The sequence below is a fragment of the Epinephelus moara genome, chromosome 18 (assembly GCF_006386435.1).
Source record: "Epinephelus moara isolate mb chromosome 18, YSFRI_EMoa_1.0, whole genome shotgun sequence".
NCBI lineage: Eukaryota > Metazoa > Chordata > Actinopteri > Perciformes > Serranidae > Epinephelus > Epinephelus moara.
This window is the reverse complement of record NC_065523.1, coordinates 6,111,742-6,119,941: the sequence shown is the minus strand read 5'-3', so window position 1 is coordinate 6,119,941 and position 8,200 is coordinate 6,111,742. Positions and strand designations below refer to the sequence as shown.

The 8,200-nt window shown below is 43.4% G+C and overlaps 1 protein-coding gene across 3 annotated transcripts in view; it reads right to left on the bottom strand.

The window, feature by feature from the left end:
• The window catches only part of rbfox1 (RNA binding fox-1 homolog 1), a 225,098-nt gene that overhangs the window by 10,682 nt on the left and 206,216 nt on the right, over nt 1-8,200 (bottom strand). The window lies entirely within an intron of this gene.

Below are 8,200 nucleotides of genomic sequence, written 5' to 3'. Positions count from 1 at the left end.
GACAGTAAGTAGGTGGCCTTCAGCGGACCGCAGTGACCTGACAGGACAATGAAAGGACACCAGATCCGTCAAGTATGCAGGTGCTTGACCATGGAGGGCTCTGTAAGTGATGGTTAGAATCTTGTGCTGGATCCTGAAATTAACAGGGAGCCAGTGCAGGGATACCAGGACTAGAGTGATGTGAGTGAACTTATGAGATCTGGACAGAAGCCTGGCGGCAGCGTTCTGGACTAGTTGGAGGCGGTCTAATGAAGTTTTATTGAGACAGGTGAAAAGAGAATTACAGTAATCCAGACGTGAGGAAATAAAAGCATGAATGATCATTTCTAGCTCGGAATAAGTTAACATGGATCTGAGTTTGGAAATGTTTTTGAGGTACATAGCATTAGCAGCCGGCTCCTCCTCAGCTGTATCCCGGCAGCAGCGTTAGCAGTGTCCCGGTACATAGCATTAGCAGTCTCCTCAGCTGTATCCCGGCAGCAGCGTTAGCAGCAGAGAAGCCGGACTTGCTTGAACAGTCCACTGGAAAACCAAAGATCAAGGACGCGGCGACGCAGCCCTGCCATGGCAGCCGCCCGTGGGCAAACAAATCAGTCTCCAGTGTGCCGCTGTCCAGCAACCTCGAATCTGTAGGGGAGGGGGGGCGGACACGACTCGCAGCAGTATTTTGAATTTGAGTGCAGTAACCGTTTTGGCCACATTTTTACATACAGCACCTTTAAGGCTACATTGTCAATTATACCCCTATGGTACAAAGGTGTTGGAATGAACTGACGACATACTGGTTCTGCTATTCTTTATATACAAGACAATTTCCATTGGGAAAATTGAAAAAAAAAAAAAAAAAAGAAAGAAAAGAAATTTCGAAATATGTAGTAAAAATTATGTGAGGGTAAGTCTAAATCTAATGTTTACTACCTCAAATGATGAAATAGAGTCATCCTTAATAACGGTAAATTACAAACCAAAATTTTTGACTTATTGTCACAATTTTGACTTAACATGAGTATTTCAGTTTTGTCAATACAAACAAATCAATTCATTTTTTCCAGTCCTCCAAATTAAATGCCAACATATGATGTTTGTAACTGTCCTCCAGAAAACCACACTTTAGCGTCCCCTGATCTGACACCCCTGACAGAAAGAAAACATAATTTGTCAGTGCTTTCCAAAAGTGTTTCCAATCAAAAACACGATGTGGTCATGATTACCACAGACCACACCCGATTACACCCAGCTATGATACTGGACAGCAAAGTCACCAGAAGAAAATGTTAGCATTGTAAGTTTTGGCAAACCATGAATACTTTTGTCAATCAATCAATCAATCAATCAATTTTATTTATAAAGCCCAATATCACAAATCACAATTTGCTTCACAGGGCTTTACAGCATATGACATCCCTCTGTCCTTAGGACCCTCGCAGCGGATAAGGAAAAACTTTTGTAACTTTTGTAATACATTTGTTCATTTTTTATGCATTATATCAATGTAATATCAATCTCCATTGTGTAACAGTTGCGATTTAGCGAGTCATCTCTGTCTTCCCACACTGTAAACCAGGGTTGCCAACTTTGATCAGAGGGCCGGAGTGAGATTTTAGCTTGTGACGTAATATCTGCTTGTGCGTGCGTGGTCACAAACATACATGGACATGGCGGCACTTTTTTTTTTTTTTTTTTTTTTTACCTTAAAAGAGTTAATATGCACATGTGGAAAACAGAAGAAATTAATGTATGTTTACATATTCATATCTATAGGCCTAAGCCCCACATACTTCCATAGACGTATATTTGTTTTAATGTCAATTTCATCAATCTATGGTAGTATAGTCATCTGCTTAAAAAATCCAGTAATATGTCCTGTTGTGACAAACAGAAAGATTTTAAGGAGGGTTCGGGGGGTTCTGCCCCGAGACACAGTGAAATCCTATTTTCATGCAATTTCATACAGAAATAGATAAATTCAAGGACTTTCAATGACCTGTGTACAGGGCTGGACTGGGACAAAAAAAATGCCGACATTTATGTATCTTATTTGTACTTGCAAACATTTTGAAATAAATGACTTCTTTGGCAAGTGCTTTCACCACAGGCACTGTGTACTCCAGGGCCATCTACTACCACCAGGATGTATATGAGAAGTGAATGAGCACATCGATTTTCTAGCCTTGGTACTCTCTTCCAGGGCACGTAGGGTACTACTGAGATTTATTTTAATTTTGGTAACAGCGTAGTGTATGCGTATGGCATTTCATTAATCATAGTGGGCCGCCATGGCCAAAAATGCCAGGGCTATTTTTTTGTCCCTGTCCAGCCCTGCTTTATACCTCCAGGGTTTCCGCAAATTATCGCGGGACATTATGATCTCGCAATCCGACAATTCCAGCTGCTGGCGTGCGCGCTGCTACAGTTCCAGTGGACATTGACGCCTGGCACGGGACGGAGCGAGTCTACGCTGCGGCCGAATCGCGCACACGACAGATCCAGTGGACATCCAGTATGCAGTCCGGTCAAGCCACACAATGGGCTGGACGTAAAAAAAACAACAACAACTTGGCGACAGCGGAGTGAGATTTGTTAAACGGGCGTGAGAGAGTGAAAGTCATGCCAGATTCATGAGAGTTGGCAACCCTGCCGTAGTCGGCTGACTGTGAGACTAGAGCTGCCCAATCAAAGCGCAAATATGGATTGCGCACCAAGCAGAGACAGAGCATGTGAGCGGGAGCGGAGCGGAGCGGGGAGCAGCTATTTTTTTAAAAAGGTGGAGCGGAGCCTTATCTCTCGCTCCAATTTCGCTCCGGTCGCTCATGCCCCACCCAGAATGCATCTTTGCACCTGCACACACCCACACTATTTTCTTTCAAAACTATGGAGTTTACTGTGTACTTCAGAAAAGAAACTGAGAAGAGAAGCAGCGGTACCTTGGAGAACGGTCCCTAACTGCAGGGAGAGGCGAGAGGGCTTCCCCAGAGGACGGCCGCTTAACCCGGTCCGTCTCCTCTACACTTTGACTTATTTCCACACTGCCGACAGCGGTCTAACTGCAGAGTGACACAGCCACACCACCGCAGAAGTAAAAAAAAACAAAAAACTAATTAGTTGAAGATTATGTACGACTTTAGTTGACCAAGATTTTCTTTGGTTGACTACAGCCCTAAAAATGACATTACACTTTCTGTTCACTTGACACAAAAATGAATGTGAGCTTGACATGTTTTTAATGTAAAGGCAACAATTTTTGAGCTTTAACTCAATTTGACTAAAATTTATAAAGCTGGTTTTGCCTAATTATTTTAAGACCAATAAACGACACAATCATTGTGCACTTAACATATTGCAGCGTGTTGGGGCTAAATGGGTGAAGTTTTCCAGCATGCCGTGAGATAATGGCCTCTAGTTTCCCGGCGCGGCACCGGGTGGCGCAGGGTGGCGAACCCCGCGCAGAGCTAGTTTCGAGCAGCGCAACCCAGGACGCGCTCAGTTTGGTAGTTTGGCAGACCGAGGTGCGCTGAGATGGGTGTGGCGGCACAGCAGGGGGAGATGTCAACAGATCTAGCTTGGCGCAGTGACAGTTTCGTGCCAAAAAGCTTCGCCGAAGGTGTGCTAAAAGCTCGCCAGCTGAAACCAGGTCTACTGTCAGCGCAGGCGGAGCGCAGCCGGTGTAAGACGAAGTTTGGCTGACCAGCGGACAGTGCGCACACGTCACCAAAACCTCACAGGCAGGTTTCCAGAATATCAGGCACATTAATAATGCAATAAATACCCACAAAAACCACTATTCAATGCAACTATCTGCAATCAGCACATAAATGTATCTCTATATCGACTGTCCCGTCACATCTGATGTCAGATCAAAGGGGATTGGCACCGTTTGGCACGCTTGGCACGCGTAATGGAAACCCAACCTGATTTGATTAACACAGCTAAAAACTAATGAGTTCACACCCCTCTCAGCCAACCACAAACAGCCACAGCATCAGATAGGGAGTATATATTCAGCATCTGTCATCTTAGAAAAGTCAAAAGAAAAGAAACAGAGTGAGACTGCGAGAGAGAAAGAGAGAGCGCGTGTGCACGAAAGAAACGCAACATTGATTTACAATTGTGGTGACCTCCTCCCAGGCTACCTTTGCATCATCAGCCCGTGGAGGTCTGCTCGCAGTTCCGTATATTCGGACACTGCGAGCTTGGACCTCCCGGACCAAAACATCAGTTTCCTCCTGGGAGAAGTTTACACATATCACTTACAAATTGGCTTTCAACATAGCTACACCCAAGAGGAGTCTCAAAGTTCCTGCTGCTTGTCCTTTGTCTTTGTTCTGACCGACCATACAGTCAGCCAAAACCTCCCTTGATCTGAGGCCATCTTTGATTCAGCCATCTTGTAGTTTCTGGTTGTCAGCCATTTTGTTTGTAGGCAAGAAGGCCTTTGTTTCACACATACCTTTTCTCTCTCACCCTCTCTCTCTCTCTCTCTTTCACCTTCTCTCTCTCTCTCTCTCTCTCTCTCTCTCTCTCTCTCTCTCTCTCCCCCTCTCTTCCCCTCCCTCTCTCTCTCTTTTTGCTTTCATGTGAATAAATACTTTGGAGTCATACCTGCTGTCTGTTTAATATTGCAGGAGTGAATGAATAGTAATCCTCTGCCATGTCAAGAAATCCAAAATCCTTCAACCTTTACCATTTACATGGCAACTTTGGTTATGGTTATTAATTTAACTATTGCTCCGAGTTGATACTGTGGTGTATTTTATCAGAGTGATATCATTAACTGGCAATCATTTTTTGCTTGTCGGGAATAGTTCCCCACAACATGATTTATTGTAATTCCAGTCATTTTATCTAACATAATTAATTCTATTCTCTATTTTTAAAACACGTCTTAAAACCCACCTGTTTACCCTGGCTTTTGGCTGAGTTGAGTCACCTGTTGTTGTGTCTTGTTTTGTTTTGTTTTCTTCTACCTCTCTGCTTTGTACTGTTTCTGCTTGTATTGTTTATTGGTGCTGATGATTTCATCTTGTAAAGCACTTTGGTTGGCCTTAGGCTTTTAAATGTGCTATATAAATAAACTTGACATTGACATTGACATTGACATTGACATTCTTATTATTTATAATAATTAATGATTTCTGGTAGCCATTTTGATATTTCCCATTTATTGGAGATCTCTTATGAGGTCAGGTCCCAACATTGTTATCCAAAGCAAACTCCATGGCAGTCTGGCCAGTGATTGTGGACATATGTGTGGGCCAGAGTTTTGACTGGATCAACATCTTACTCATCATTCTTTTCCCACTCCTGTGTACAGACTCATTGAATTTAATAACCCCAAGGGTTGTGAATAGATAGTCTAGGAAACAGTCAGAGAAAATTAGCCAAGAAAGAGAAATAGAGAGCAATAATAATAATAATAATAAAAAGAAAACAATAAAAACAGAAAGCATCATGAAAATAGATTAAATATACAAACAATCAAAGAATAGAGAATCAGTCTTATTTCTAGAACGACATAGACAGCAGCCGTGTTTATTCCAAGTGAGCAGCCATGCTGTGGCCAACCAGTCTACCCCCATCCCCCTTCCACCCCTCTGTGTCCTAGCCCAGTCATGATAAGGGCCAATCAGGGGCCAGGGCCTGTGCCCATAATTGAGCTGATTTGCATAGCAGCCCAGTGGTTGAAGCGATTAGAAGTTAATCCCGATTAGTTTTGGACATTGCCATTCACCATGCAGCCCCCCCAACACCCACACTCAGCCCAGCACCGCGTTTGACCTATCTTATCTCACAGCGCAGAGCCCTAACCCATCATCAGTGTGTGTGTGACAGTGTATATGTGAGAGAGTGTGTGGTAAGCTGCAAGTACAACACAAATTCAAATGCAATTTGAGTCAAATGCATTTTTAAAATGACCCTGAGGTGAAAAGATAAACATGGAAACAACATTTTTTAACAGCCCTACAAAATGGTTGGGAATCTGGTCAAATGCAGAAGGTTTCTGGATGAAATGAAGAAAGAAATATTTCCAAAAATGTACAGTTATGCAACCATAATATTGTCTTTTAATGATCTAAACTACCGCAGTGTGACGACCAAAACTGCAGTTTTCTTGATTTCTTGATTAGCAGAGTAATGATAAGTTCTTATTTGAAAGGAATTTCCTTTTGAGCTTAGCAGCAAGCACTTTCTTTCTGAAAGAAACATTAGAAGATTTCCCATGTCTGCGTGATGTGTATGAAGCTAGAGTCACATTAGTAGCTCTGTGAGGCTGTAATTAAGGCTTGGACATACTTTCTGCAATGAACATCCATGGACAGCTGCAGATTCGCAAGTGGATCTATTCATAGTACAACTGAGGGTCCGCGTCAGCCCCCAGCAGTAAACGGGAGGACTCACAGGTGATCTTACTGTCCTACGGCCGATATTGGGCCAAAGTAAAACCAAGCAGATGCTGCTGGGTCTGGAGTGAATGCCTGTTTAATATCCAACTTTAAATTAAATTCACCTTGGTGAGGAAGCTGCAGCTGGCCTGACCGGAGTGTTTTGGACTGGACTGGAGTGTCAAACAAGAGATTGGAGCATGTGCAGTCAGCGCACTTGCTATGTGTACAGTCCGTGCAGTCACAAAATATGAGCTATCTATGCTGATGTCGGCATGGGGGTCTGTGCATAGGTGGATGATGACATTAACGTCAAGTGGACCAAAGGGGACCCTTACAGACATACCGAACTATGAATTGGGCCAAAGGCACAGTGGTGCTTTGAGCTAAATGCTAGTACCAGTATGCCAACAAGCTTGCCATGAAGATGCTGACATGCCGGTGTTGAACAGGGAACATTTTTACCATGTTCATCATTTACTATGTTAACATGTGCTTATTAACACAAAACAAACAAATAACAACTGAGGCTGACTGGGAAATTTGCCAAAGAAATAAGGAAAATTATAGTTTTTACCTAAAATTCCCACCTAATGCCATAATGCCATAAATAAAATTATAACAACACTAAGATATTTGGAAAACTGGAAAAATACAACAGTGCAGCAGTGATGACGTGTGTCTGTCTAACCCTTCCACCAGCAGAGTGATCACACTAACACTTTCACAGTCAGCAGTTCAATTCATTTCCACTGGGTGTCCACAGTTTGTAGGCTCACAAAAGGGTGTGTCTGTGACAACCAATCACATCTGTTTATAGAATGCATCATACCTAGCCATTAGGTCAACCACACCTCCTCACTAAGATTAAAGTTTCTGTCTTCTCCTTGCACAGGGTTGCTCTGAGAACTTTCCTAAATCTCTCCTGAGCTAGGACTTCTTACTAATTATTTTTTGGCCAAGTCAGGAGCTCTCTGAGAGCACTCTTAGAATGTTTGTGAATACAGCCCCAGATGTATACACAATGTATATGCATAAAAACACGCCTACACCTTTTTCTACACATAAACTGGTATTCATAAGGAAGAATGTGCGTACCTCACACATTGTTAAGGCCAGATGTAAATTTTAGCTGAGATAGCTATGGGTAATATGAGGTGAGAGATGTAACCTTAGAATGAACATTGTTTTCAGGTTGTTTGCCAGTTTCACTGGTATTATTTTTGCAACACAGTGTGCTGTAAAATGTCAGACATATTTAAAAACTTTATTTTGAATTATTAATGAATTAAAAAATTTTTAACAGACATAAGGCCATAATCTCAGGCAGTGCCTCTGGAGTGGCAGACCAGGGTGGTGGTCCCCATCTTCAAGAAAGGGGACCAGAGGGTGTGTTCCAACTACAGGGGGATCACACTCCTCAGTCTACCCGGTAAGGTCTACTCCAGGGTGCTGGAGAAGAGGGTCCGGTCGATAGTTGAACCTCAGATTAAGGAGGAGCAATGTGGTTTTCGTCCCAGACGCGGAACCGTGGACCAGCTCTTTACCCTCGCCAGGGTGCTGGAGGGGGCATGGGAGTTCGCCCAACCAGTCCACATGTGTTTTGTGGATTTGGAGAAGGCTTACGACCGTGTCCCCAGGGGCATCCTGTGGGGGGTGCTCCGGGAGTACACCGGGCACCTTCTCTCCTCTCCTTCTCTCTCTCTCTCTCTCTCTCGCATCCTATTACTGCATCTTGCTAACTCGGCCATTCTGGATGTCACTAACTCAGCTTCTTCTCCGGAGCCTTTGTGCTCCACTGTCTCTCAGATTAACTCATA